We start from the raw sequence: 14,365 nt of genomic DNA, 5'->3' as shown, positions 1-14,365 counted from the left end.
CATAGAGAGGCTAATCAAATACTGCATGATTGGAATGGCTGTGGTTGTATGAGGTGGAAAGCTGCAGAGTTGGGCTGAAACAGTTCACAGAAATCCACAAGCTTGTGGTTGCCAGAAAACCACAATGGGCTGTGATTGGCTGAGCACCATTGTGAGCTGGACTTTAGGCTCTAGGATACAAGTGTGCAGTAGGAGACCTGAGTCACAATGCTGGGCATTGCCATGGAGACCTCAGTGGCACAGAGGACCTTGTAGGGCAAGATTTGAATAGGATGAATATTCTTGGCCTGGTATGCCACAATATTCTCTCTGAAGGCTTCAATGCTCAGAATTTGTGGATGCAAATGCTACCCAATCTACACATGGATGTACATTCAATGGGATATGAAATATGCCAGGGCCTGGCAGATGATCTCTGCCATGTCCTATCCTTGAGCATACGCTTTTCCCTTGTCATGTCTGTCATTTGGCTGATTCCTGTTCCCTAAGCTATTCAGTCAAGACTTGCTGGCATCATTGACCTGCAGTATAAGAGCTTTCTGTGAAATTTCTCAGCAGAAATCCTCTGCAAGTACATAACTTTGGATAGGAGAGACAGTGGTGGAAGTTGAATTTCAAGGGCAGATATTTGAAAACAATGAAACAAGCCCCGAATAAGATCTTTACATGTTTCCCAGATGAATATGTTTGGAAATACGGGGGAAGATGGAGATCAAGGCTGAGAAGTGTGCACACCCATTTCAAGGTAAAAAAAAACAGGGAAAAACATGGGAAAGCAAGAGAGCTGGTTAATCTGATGTAAAAATCTTTGATGATGAAAGGAAAATTATATTCTCATGATGATTTAATCAGGCTGTAGAAGTGAAGTTCTCATCTTGGTTGTCCTATGTGTGGCCTTCTGCATTGGGCAGTGGATGCAGGACAGGAGATCTTCAAATAAATCTGGTGGAACACAAAATACTGAAAAAAAATTCAGCCTAAATCCTGTGTATTCCTTCCCTGTGAGAACATATATGGATAATGTACGAAGTTTCAAAAGAGAAAATGTCTATTGGGTCATGGTTTCAACAATGAAATGGTCACTTCACATAACATTTTGAATTTTGCTTTCACAGTTGCTCATGTACCGGGCCTGAGTAAAGCAGAATGCAGAGTAAGCCTCATCAATTGTTGTGCATTCCATAAGTGGTTTTAAAACCAGTGAAACCCTTTGGACTTAGTGTTTGTATTTAATTGGTTGATTGGTTTTTCAAATTGTTTGTTTTACTATTTTTAACTTTGTGAGTCAGGGAAGCCCTCACTCATAGTGATTTCGACCTCTCCAAAAGCTCTGAAGTTATTCATGTAACAGCTATTACATGCTATAAGTTTCTCCTATTAAAACTTGAAAGACTAACAGACTCTGCTACTTTTCATCTAAATTCAGTGTTGGGCTAACTTCAGGGTTGGACTTTTTACAAGTCCTTTGAAATGTGTCCTCCTCTAGTCACTGGTTGTGCTGGAATTTACTTTCTTGTGAAGACAGGATTTGAGCAAATTGACACATGTACAGTTTGCCACTACTCTGGACACCTGGTTAAATATCGAGTTGTGAGAGTCGACCCCCCTGCTACAACCCCCTCCCCAGAGCGGGGAATGAAAGGGTTGACTCCCTAACTCCCCAGAGCGGGGAATAAAAGGGTTGACTCCCTAACTCCCCAGAGCGGGGAATAAAAGGGTAACTCCCTAACTCCCCAGAGCGGGGAATGAAAGGTTTAACTCCCTAACTCCCCAGAGCGGGGAATGAAAGGGTTGACTCCCTAACTTCCCAGAGCTATCAAAACAGAGCAGTAAAGAGTGCTTTACTCCCTAAACCTTTTCCCAGGAGATAGTCAGAGCGGGGCCAAAAGGAATGTCTCTGCTAGTCATTAGCCACTAGGTGTTCTGTTCTTTGTAAAGATAGAGATAAGCAAAAGAATGTACTGTATAAACAGGACCAGGGAGCACCTGGCACTCTAAGGTCAACCCAAGACCCTCGGTCTCCATGGTTAGTCAGCCCCAGACCCTCAAATCAGCATTAGCCAGGTCCTGCGCCGCTCAAAATTAACCAATGCGATTTGCTTCTGTAAACTTGCTTGCCTCCTGCGTGTACCTTTAAAAACCCTACACAATTCCCCTTCGGGGCCCCTCCGCACACGTTTGCCTGAGGGACCCCATGCGCATGGAAATAAACTTTCTTTTCCTCACCAAGAGCTGAGTCCTTGGGGTCTCTTTCCCTGCGGCGTTGGCCCTAACATCTTGGAGGCCCCAGCGAGATTAGAGATTAGCACGTCTCACGGGAGGTGACCCCAACGGCTCTACGGGTGAGTACGACTGGTCGCTTTTCATACCACCGGTGTTTACGCCCCGAGCCATACGGCTCCGATCTAGGGGCAATTTTTGTTATCTGTTTCGTACTCTGTTCCCTGGTGACTGGGGGACGCCCCACATGGTTTCCGTGGTTCACCGTCTGCGATAGGGTCTCCCTATCGATCTGGGGGATTTCGATTCCCAATCTGTGGTCCGTCTGGGCCAATCTGGAGACACCCTTTGAGGTGACTCATCTGGGGGATTTCGATTCCCAGTCTGTGGTCCGCCCGGGCCAATCTGGAGACACCCTGTAAGGTGTCTCATTTGGAGTGAAACTGATGCGTATGCATGTGAATGAAGTGGCCGGCCTGATTGTTTTGTGTGTCGTGGGTGCTGTGTTAGGTTATTTGTTGTACCGCGCTTGCGTTAACCGCCCTGTGACAATAGAACGTCATGGGACAGTCGACCTCATCCCCATTGTCCCTCACCCTCGACCATTGGTCGGAGGTGCGGAAGAGGGCTCACGATCTCTCCTTGCAGGTCAAGAAGAGTAAGTGGCAGGATTTCTGCTCGACTGAGTGGCCTGCTTTCTCTGTGGGGTGGCCACCAGAGGGGACTTTTCATCTGCCCCTCATTCTAGCAGTTAAGGACGTCATCTTCCGCCCCGGACAAAGGGGGCACCCTGATCAAGTCGCTTACATCCTGGTATGGCAGGACCTCAGGGAGGAACCCCCATTATGGGTAAAATCCTTTCTTCCCCCTTCTGACTCATCTGTACCAAAGCTTTTAGCTCTGAAAGGACCTCCCACTTCGGCTCCGGTCCTGCCCGAGTCTCAGCCTGATCTACCCTTACTCGACTATGACCAGCCTCCTCCTTCTCATCCGACTCAACCTCCCCCGTACCCACTCTCTCCTCCAGCCTCCTCGTCCGAATCGAGTGCTGCTTCTCCGTCAGCCCCCTCTTCACCTGAGCTAAATTCCTCTTCTCCTCCGGTACCCACGTCCCCTCTATATCCCCCACTCCCTGCGATGGCTTGCCCCGAGCCCACACCTCCGGGGCCCACGGGCCCAGCCCAGAACACTCGGAGCAAGCTACAGCCTGAGGATCCAGTCGTTGCCCTCCCTCTCCGTCCCTATGGGCCCATGATAGACGATGGGACAGATGGAGGGCAGATGCCCGCTTTACAGTACTGGCCTTTTTCTACCTCAGATCTCTATAACTGGAAAAACAATAACCCTCCTTTTTCTGATGATCCTTCTAAGCTAACAGGTCTAATGGATTCTGTTATGTTCTCCCACCAACCCACATGGGACGACTGTCAACAGCTCCTAGGGGTCCTGTTCACCACCGAGGAAAGAGACCGCATCCTCCTGGAAGCCCGGAAAGCTGTTCCCGGAGAGGATGGCAGACCCACCCAGAGACCAGACCGGATCGATGACTTCTTCCCCTTAAAGCGCCCCAACTGGGACCCCAACTCACCTGCTGGTAGGCAGCATCTTTCTATCTATCGCCAGACTCTAATGGCAGGTTTCCGGGCGGCCGCAAGGCGCCCCACTAATCTGGCCAAGGTAAGAGAAGTTACCCAAGGACCTACTGAGACTCCCTCAGTTTTTCTAGAACGCCTGATGGAAGCTTACCGGCGATATACGCCTTTTAACCCTGAGGAGGAAGGCCGAAAAGGCTCGATAGCTATGGCCTTTATAGGACAATCGGCCCCTGATATAAGACGTAAGCTCCAAAGGCTAGATGGTCTCCAAGACCTGACTCTGAGGGATCTTGTTAAGGAAGCTGAAAAGGTCTACTATAAGCGGGAGACAGAGGAAGAGAAAGAGTTAGCTAGGGACAAAAGACGAAACAAGGAATTAACTAAGATGTTGGCCACAGTTATTCAGGGAAAACCTGAGCCAGGAAAGGGAAAGCCCACTCGCCCTCCATTAGACCCTGATCAATGTGCATATTGTAAGAAAAAAGGACACCTGATCAAAGACTGTGGAAAGTTAAAAAAGAAACGGGCCAAAGAAGAACGAGAAAGACAGTCCTCACAGCGATCCCGAGCCCCCATGCTCGCCCTAGATGAAGAAGACTAGGGACTTCGGGGCTCGGATCCCCTCCCCGAGCTCAGGGTAATGTTTAAAGTGGAGGGGACTCCCGTGGAATTCGAGGTCGATACGGGAGCTGTTTATTCGGCCTTACAAGCCCCCTTAGGGGCCCTTTCAACTAAGAAATCATTAGTTCAAGGGGCTAACGGGAGCAAATATCGCTCGTGGACCACTGAGCGCACAGTTGACTTAGGCAAGGGAAAAGTAAAACACTCCTTTCTGGTTATTCCCGAATGTCCTGCTCCCCTCCTGGGACGGGACTTATTAACCAAACTGGGGGCAAAGATTTCCTTTGAGCCCCAAGGACCTCAAGTAACATTCCGTAACCCAAAGGTTGGGCAACCTATGGTTACGGTGTTATCTCTAAAACTGGAAGATGAATATAGGCTCTACGACCACCAGGATCCCCAGCCTATCGCCCCAGCCTGGCTAACTGATTTTAAAGAATCCTGGGCCGAGACGGCTGGACTTGGGCTGGCAAGCCAGCAACGGCCTGTAGTGGTTACTTTAAAAACCACTGCCTCCCCTATTCGGGTCAAGCAATATCCCATTAATAGAGAAGCTCACCTAGGGATTAACGTGCACATACAGAGACTTTTAGACCAAGGGGTATTAACTCCTTGTCGGTCTGCATGGAATACTCCGTTACTCCCGGTCAAAAAGCCCGGGACGAATGACTACAGACCGGTACAGGACCTAAGGGAGGTCAATAGCAGGGTAGAAGACATTCACCCCACCGTACCCAATCCCTATAATCTCCTCAGCGGGTTAAATCCGTCAAGGACTTGGTATACTGTTCTGGATTTAAAGGATGCCTTTTTCTGTTTGCCTTTACACAAAGATAGCCAGCCCTTATTTGCATTTAAATGGACGGACCCTGAGACTGGGTCCGCCGGACAACTAACCTGGACGCGCCTCCCACAGGGCTTCAAAAACAGCCCAACCATCTTTGATGAAGCCCTACATAAGGATTTAGCCCCCTTTCGGGCTCAACACCCAAGCCTCACCCTTCTTCAATATGTAGATGACTTGCTGCTGGCTGCGGACTCTGAGGGTGACTGCACAAGCGGAACTCAGGACCTTTTACGTGAGTTGGCTATCCTGGGGTATAGGGCATCAGCAAAAAAGGCTCAAATTTGTAAGCGAGAGGTAATTTTTCTGGGCTACTCCTTAAAAGGGGGACAAAGGTGGCTCACTGAGGCCAGAAAACAGACTGTGGTCCAGATTCCCCCTCCAAAGTGTCAAAAACAATTACGAGAGTTCCTGGGCACTGCGGGGTTCTGCCGGTTATGGATCCCCGGATTCGCAACTTTGGCAGCTCCCCTATATCCGTTACTGAAGGGGGGATCTCCCTTTATCTGGAAAAAAGATCACCAGCAGGCCTTTGATGCCATCAAGCGGGCTCTCCTGTCCGCTCCGGCCCTGGCTCTTCCTAATGTGGATAAGCCCTTTACTCTCTTCATGGAAGAAAAAAAAGGAATAGCGAGAGGAGTGCTGACCCAGGCCTTTGGGCCATGGAGGCGTCCGGTGGCTTACCTCTCAAAAAGACTGGACACTGTGGCAGGCGGGTGGCCACCCTGCCTAAAGGCCATCGCAGCAGCTGCCTTGCTCATTAAAGACGCTGACAAATTGACTTTGGGACAGAAAATAACAATCATTGCCCCGCACACGCTAGAAAGCATCATCCGCCAGCCTCCAGACAGGTGGCTCTCAAATGCCAGAGTTACTCATTATCAGAGCCTCTTGCTCAACAAGGACAAGATAACTTTTGGACCCCCGGTGACTCTCAACCCGGCGACCCTGCTGCCGGAAGAAGCTTCGGAACCCGTCCTCCATACCTGCCAGGACGTCTTGGCAGAAGAGGCCAGAGTACGACCGGACTTATTGGATTGCCCCCTACCCAATGCAGAGGTGACCTACTTCACTGACGGGAGTAGCTTTTTGATTCAAGGTAAGCGGTATGCGGGGGCGGCTGTGACTGATTATTCCAATGTTATATGGACAGCCAGACTAGAGGACGGGTCCTCGGCCCAAAAGGCCGAACTGATTGCTTTGACTAAGGCTCTAGAGCTCGCTAAAGGAAAGCGAGCGAACATTTACACGGATAGCCGATATGCTTTTGCAACGGCCCACATCCACGGGGCCATATACCGCCAGCGGGGGCTTCTGACCTCCGCAGGAAAAGAAATAAAACACAAACAGGAAATCCTCCAGTTGCTCGCTGCAGTTATGTTGCCCCAGAAGGTGGCGATAATACACTGTAACAGCCACCAGAAAGGGACTGATCCCGTCACAAGGGGAAACAACCTGGCCGATCAGGCAGCAAAATCTGCAGCCATGGGAGACTCACAGATGTTGGTGACTGATGTCAAAGATTCTCCTCAAAAGGAGAAAGCTCAGATTAACCAAACCCCTGAAACACCTGATTTGACTGCTTACATACAACAGGCCCACCGGCTCACTCATTTGGGAGCTAAAAAGCTAAGCCTACTGGCCCAACGCCAAGACTTCCCAGGGGCATCCCCCACTGCCATACGTCAGGTCGCCAATCGGGTGGTGGCTAATTGTGAGGCATGTCAATTGACCAATGCCTACCCTGCCAAGCTGGCCCCCGGCAAAAGGCTACGCGGCACCAGACCTGGACAATACTGGGAAGTGGACTTTACAGAAGTTAAGCCTGCCCGATGCGGACTAAAATATCTGCTAGTTTTTGTAGACACCTTTTCTGGATGGACTGAGGCTTTTCCTACCAAAAAGGAAACCGCTGCCATGGTAACTAAAAAATTGATGGAAGAAATATTTCCCCGGTTCGGATTGCCAAAGGTAATAGGGTCCGATAATGGACCGGCGTTTGTGGCTAAGGTAAGTCAGGGACTGGCCAACATATTGGGGATTGATTGGAAATTACATTGTGCTTATAGACCCCAAAGTTCAGGACAGGTAGAGAGAATGAATAGAACTATTAAAGAGACCCTCACTAAATTGGCTCATGAGACTGGCTTAAAAGATTGGACGATGCTCCTGCCGTATGCCCTTTTTCGCGCGCGAAACACCCCGTCCACCAAACCCCCTAACCTTACTCCCTTCAAAGTCCTTTTTGGCACTCCACCCCCCATTCGAGATCTCACTCCCTTAACTGAGCATGCTGCCTTGTTGCCAACCTCCCTGTCTGACAGGCTCATCGCCCTTGACAACCTGCAGAGGGACGTGTGGACGCAGCTAGCCTCGGCCTATGCTCCCAGTGAGTTCCCCGCGCCACATCCGTACCAGGTGGGAGACTTTGTGTTCGTCCGGCGCCACCAACAAGAGACTCTACAGCCTCGCTGGAAAGGACCGTATCAGGTCCTATTGACTACTCCTACAGCGGTAAAGGTTGACGGAGTCGCCTCTTGGATCCACGCGTCACACCTAAAGCCTGCCTCGGCACCAGTGGACGGCTCCTGGGAACTCAAACGGTCTGATAACCCCCTGAAGCTAAAGTTGCGCCGAAGGACCCCCTGAGATTATTCAGAGTACTACCCTTATGTGTCCCTCTAAGATGACCCGTATGGGACCCCAGACTTTAACCCTCCGGGCTCTAATGGGATTACTTATATTAATAATCCCCACTGTAGCTAGCCCCCATCGCCCCTGGAAATGGTCGTTAATACGATGGGGGGACTCACGTGTGGGTAGCACCTGGGAAGGATCAGGAAGTCCATGGTTTACGCCCACACCCTGTTGGTTCTTTCCAGGGCTCCAATGTCCCAAACAAAGTCATTTTTATCTTTGTCCCGCACCAACCGGGAGTAGATCATATTGTAATTCCCCAGGAGAATATTTTTGTGCTTATTGGGGCTGTGAAACCGCTGCAACAGGGTGGCAACCCGCCTTCCCCGATAAACACCTTAAAATGACATGGGGGCCGCCGGGATGCAGCCTAGATAACTACCCACCGGCTGGTCAGAGATCCTGTCAGGTTCTAAATATCACTGTCACCACTCCTGAGGACCCAGGTTGGCTGACAGGACGCACCTGGGGACTTCGAGTCTATGAGCCAGGTAAAGACAGGGGAAGCCTTATTCTCATAAAAAAGGTTCCCCTGCAGGCCCCATTTGTGCCCATAGGCCCAAACTTTACTCTAAAGCCAAAATATAATCAGCCTACTATAGATCCTGTTACTACTGTTCAAACAACCATAGTAAGTCCCTCAGCCATAACAGTTTCTCAAGCTCCGCTACTCCAGACAGATCACGTACCTGTCCCTCAATATTCACATTCTAACCTACTCAGTTTGATTAAAGGAGCATACATGGCTTTAAATCATACCCGACCTGATCTCCCCCAATCCTGTTGGCTATGTCTAAGTCCTAATCCCCCGTATTATGAGGGAACCGCTCTAAATGACTCTTATACACTAACCCCCAACCCCGGCCAATGCGATTGGAATCAAGTATACCACACTCTCCCCCTTCCTGGCCTCGCTGGTCAAGAAACTTGTATAGGAGCTGTTGATAACTGGCCAACAAGCTTACAACATCTTTGCCTCACACACACTAATTGCTTTCCCAAAGATCAGTACCTCGTCCCTCCTACTGGAGCCTTTTGGCTATGTACCAATGGGCTCACTCCTTGTGTCTCCACTAACGTCCTCCTTGCAGACAGCAGCTCCTGCATCCTTATAGACCTTATGCCACGCATTAAATATCTCCCCCCTAACACGCTCCCCCTCATGGGAGGTCGATATAAACGAAAACCTGTCTCCCTGACCCTAGCAGTCCTATTGGGGATAGGTGTGGCGGGGGGGATAGGAACTGGCACAGCAGCCCTCATTACTGGGCATCAGTCTCGCCAACAGCTTCTTGCAGTAGTAAACCAAGATTTACAGGCCTTAGAAACTTCTATAACTGCGTTACAACAATCTCTCTCGTCTCTATCTGAAGTAGTGTTACAGAACAGAAGAGGCTTAGATCTTCTATTTTTAAAAAAAGGCGGTCTCTGCGCTGCACTTAGAGAAGAATGTTGTTTCTACACTGATCATACTGGGATTGTAAAAGACGCAATGGAAAAGCTGAGAGAGAGAATCAAATCTCGAGAGCCCCCTTCAAGTGAAGCCAAAATGTTTTCCTTCTGGGAATCAATCCTGCCCTATGTTCTCCCTTTACTGGGACCCCTGGCCGGATTCATTATAGTCATGGCTATAGCCCCTTGCCTCATTAACCGAGTAACCCAATTTGTGAGGGCTCAGATCTCTCAGGTAAAAGTTATGGTGCTACGCCAACAATATGACCCCTTACCTATACAGGACCTTTAGGATTAAAAGTCATTGGAAAAATAAAAGGGGGGAGTGTGAGAGTCGACCCCCCTGCTACAACCCCCTCCCCAGAGCGGGGAATGAAAGGGTTGACTCCCTAACTCCCCAGAGCGGGGAATAAAAGGGTTGACTCCCTAACTCCCCAGAGCGGGGAATAAAAGGGTTAACTCCCTAACTCCCCAGAGCGGGGAATGAAAGGGTTAACTCCCTAACTCCCCAGAGCGGGGAATGAAAGGGTTGACTCCCTAACTTCCCAGAGCTATCAAAACAGAGCAGTAAAGAGTGCTTCACTCCCTAAACCTTTTCCCAGGAGATAGTCAGAGCGGGGCCAAAAGGAATGTCTCTGCTAGTCATTAGCCACTAGGTGTTCTGTTCTTTGTAAAGATAGAGATAAGCAAAAGAATGTACTGTATAAACAGGACCAGGGAGCACCTGGCACTCTAAGGTCAACCCAAGACCCTCGGTCTCCATGGTTACTCAGCCCCAGACCCTCAAATCAGCATTAGCCAGGTCCTGCGCCGCTCAAAATTAACCAATGCGATTTGCTTCTGTAAACTTGCTTGCCTCCTGCGTGTACCTTTAAAAACCCTACACAATTCCCCTTCGGGGCCCCTCCGCACACGTTTGACTGAGGGACCCCATGCGCATGGAAATAAACTTTCTTTTCCTCACCAAGAGCTGAGTCCTTGGGGTCTCTTTCCCTGCGGCGTTGGCCCTAACAGAGTTCCCTAAATGCTGTGTGTTTTACTTTGATCTCTGCTCACACTTTGCTCATCCAGTTAGAAACACAGGGCTCCAGGCCATAGCGTTCCAGGCCTAAACAAGAAAATTTCCATTCCGTTTTGGGAGTTCATGCGTCTCTCATAATTACTTTTTCCACAAATGTGTGCTTCAGGAGAGTCCCTGTCCAAATGTGGAGAGGCCCATTTTCATTCACTCACTTTTAGACTTTCTATGATTTTCAGTTACTAGAGGTTTGCCCAGACTTGCCATTGTCAAGGGACAGTGCACTTCACTTGAAGTTGTGCAGTATTACTTCATGTGTCTCCGTGGAAATTCCACCAATGGGAAACTCTTGCTGTAGTCATCTCCAAGTGTTTCTGTGTAAGAAAATATAACTAACAAAGGATGTGGTTTCAAGCAGAATGAGGAAAGGAGGGATTATCTTTATTTCAGTGCAGGTTGACCTTTCAAAGAAACAGTAATTCCTATCAAATAGGAGGTAAAATCTTTTGTAAAGAGACATGGACATGACACGCTCAACTTTATGTCACTTTTTTTAAAACGCCAAGGGCATTTGAGAAATTCTTGGCTGCTGAATTGTCCCTTTTTGCAAATTTCTCTTAGGTAAGACACTCCAGCTTCTTTAAACCATGGTACAGTTCCTTCCATGTAAAAAACCAAAGCAAAAAACAAAATAAATTAAAACAAAACCCATCAAATTACATTTGAGAGCACACAATTGCTCAGCAGGCCCACTATTCAAGAAGCTAGAGGTAGAGAATCCTCAGCCTTGGGCCCATGGCCTGAAGTTTTGTCTCTATCATGGCCCCTCAATTCCCTGGCATGTCCACATTAACTCATGAATCTTTACTCATTTCCTCTTCAAATGCACAGGATCCAATATATTTGAACCCTGTTCACCTGGTCTGTAATCATCCAAGGACACACCAGAGGAAGGGCAGCCACTCCCTTGCCTGGGGCCTTGGAGCTTATCACAATAGAAATGGACACCTGAACAAGGGGAGCCAAAACAAAGAGAGGCATATTCCTAAAGCCTGAAGCACAGAAGCTACCTATAGACCAGCAGTGGGATTTCACAAATTATGTAAGAATCTCTGTGCACATGCTTGGCATGGTCGCTCATGCCTATAATCCCAGCAATCTGGGGGCTGAGGTGGATGGATCCTTGGGAGTTCCAGTCCATCTTGGGCTACGAATTTATCTCAAGGCCTCTTGCAACCACTACATAAGATGCTGTTTCCAAAAAGAGGACAACATTAAACTAGACACACTTGGTCTAGGTCCCTGGGTTCACTACATGAGTTGTGGAGTCTAAATATTCCATGCCATGAGAAAATACCTGGGATTTTTAGTGAAAGGGGCATGTGCATCCCTTTTCTAAGGGTTTCCCTTTCACCATGTTACAGTTGAATTCTGGGAAAACCTGCTGGTGATAAGGTATTGAGCTAATACCTCATGTTTAGTGTTCAGGGTTATGCTGGAATGGCTGCAGACCTCCTTGAAATAGCGATTGCAGACAAGTGAACCACGAGGAAGCTGGATAGTTGAAGCAGGCACTCCAAATATTCATGCACTGCAAGGATTCACTTTCATTTTGGGTCTCATCTTCTGGTTGCTGGCTTTTAGTGCTAACTGATACTACCATGGTGGCAGTAATCGAGCAGAGACTGCATGTATGGTTTCCAGGTTTGCTTCCCAAGCCACCAGAAACTTGGCAGAACCCAAATCATTTTTCATTTTCTTTCCTCCCTTGAAACATTTGGCTTTCTAAGTTTGATAATTGAATAGACTGGGCTAGTCACATTTGGACCCCATATACCACAAACAGAGCTAAAGACAGACCCAATTACTTCCCTCCACTTGTCAAAATATGTCAAATTTACTTGATCACCACAATTTCAAAGAAAATTCTGAGGCAACTTAGAGAGGTTAATCAAATACTGCATGATTGGAATGGCTGTGGTTGTATGAAGTGGAAAGCTGCAGAGTTGGGCTGAAACAGTTCACAGAAATCCACAAGCTTGTGGTTGCCAGAAAACCACAATGGGCTGTGATTGGCTGAGCACCATTGTGAGCTGGACTTTAGGCTCTAGGATACAAGTGTGCAGTAGGAGACCTGAGTCACAATGCTGGGCGTTGCCATGGAGACCTCAGTGGCACAGAGGAACTTGTAGGGCAAGATTTAAATAGGATGAATATTCTTGGCCTGGTATGCCACAATATTATCTCTGAAGGCTTCACTGCTCAGAATTTGTGGATGGAAATGCTAGCCAATCTACACATGGATGTACGTTCAATGGGATATGAAATATGCCAGGGCCTGGAAGATGATCTCTGCCATGACCTATCCTTGAGCATACGCTTTTCCCTTGTCATGTCTGTCATTTGGCTGAGTCCTGTTCCCTAAGCTATTCAGTCAAGACTTGCTGGCATCATTCACCTGCAGTATAAGAGCTTTCTGTGAAATTTCTCAGCAGAAATCCTCTGCAAGTACACAGCTTTGGATAGGAGAGACAGTGGTGGAAGTTGAATTTCAAGGGCAAATATTTGAAAACAATGAAACAAGCCCCGAATAAGATCTTTACATGTTTCCCAGATGAATATGTTTGGAAATACGGGGGAAGATGGAGATCAAGGCTGAGAAGAGTGCACACCCATTTCAAGGTACAAAAACCAGGGAAAAACATGGGAAAGCAAGAGAGCTGGTTAATCTGATGTAAAAATCTTTGATGATGAAAGGAAAATTATATTCTCATGATGATTTAATCAGGCTGTAGAAGTGAAGTTCTCATGTTGGTTGTCCTATGTGTGGCCTTCTGCATTGGGCAGTGGATGCAGGACAGGAGATCTTCAAATAAATCTGGTGGAACACAAAATACTGAAAAAAAAATTCAGCCTAAATCCTGTGTATTCCTTCCCTTTGAGAACTTATATGGATAATGTACGAAGTTTCAAAAGAGAAAATGTCTATTGGGTCATGGTTTCAACAATGAAATGGTCACTTCACATAACATTTTGAATTTTGCTTTCACAGTTGCTCATATACCGGGCCTGAGTAAAGCAGAATGCAGAATAAGCCTCATCAATCGTTGTGCATTCCATAAGTGGTTTTAAAACCAGTGAAACCCTTTGGACTTAGTGTTTGTATTTAATTGGTTGATTGGTTTTTCAAATTGTTTGTTTTACTATTTTTAACTTTGTGAGTCAGGGAAGCCCTCACTCATAGTGATTTCGACCTCTCCAAAAGCTCTGAAGTTATTCATGTAACAGCTATTACATGCTATAAGTTTCTCCTATTAAAACTTGAAAGACTAACAGACTCTGCTACTTTTCATCTAAATTCAGTGTTGGGCTAACTTCAGGGTTGGACTTTTTACAAGTCCTTTGAAATGTGTCCTCCTCTAGTCACTGGTCGTGCTGGAATTTACTTTCTTGTGAAGACAGGATTTGAGCAAATTGACACATGTACAGTTTGCCACTACTCTGGACACCTGGTTAAATATCGAGTTCCCTAAATGCTGTGTGTTTTACTTTGATCTCTGCTCACACTTTGCTCATCCAGTTAGAAACACAGGGCTCCAGGCCATAGCGTTCCAGGCCTAAAGAAGAAAATTTCCATTCCGTTTTGGGAGTTCATGCGTCTCTCATAATTACTTTTTCCACAAATGTGTGCTTCAGGAGAGTCCCTGTCCAAATGTGGAGAGGCCCATTTTCATTCACTCACTTTTAGACTTTCTATGATTTTCAGTTACTAGAGGTTTGCCCAGACTTGCCATTGTCAAGGGACAGTGCACTTCACTTGAAGTTGTGCAGTATTACTTCATGTGTCTCCGTGGAAATTCCACCAATGGGAAACTCTTGCTGTAGTCATCTCCAAGTGTTTCTGTGTAAGAAAATATA

This window comes from Cavia porcellus, unplaced genomic scaffold (genome assembly GCF_034190915.1).
Source record: "Cavia porcellus strain 051 isolate PalLab524CR breed Dunkin Hartley unplaced genomic scaffold, mCavPor4.1 scaffold_3, whole genome shotgun sequence".
Taxonomy (NCBI): domain Eukaryota; kingdom Metazoa; phylum Chordata; class Mammalia; order Rodentia; family Caviidae; genus Cavia; species Cavia porcellus.
The sequence above is the reverse complement of the archived record's forward strand: the minus strand, read 5'-3'. Positions refer to the sequence as shown.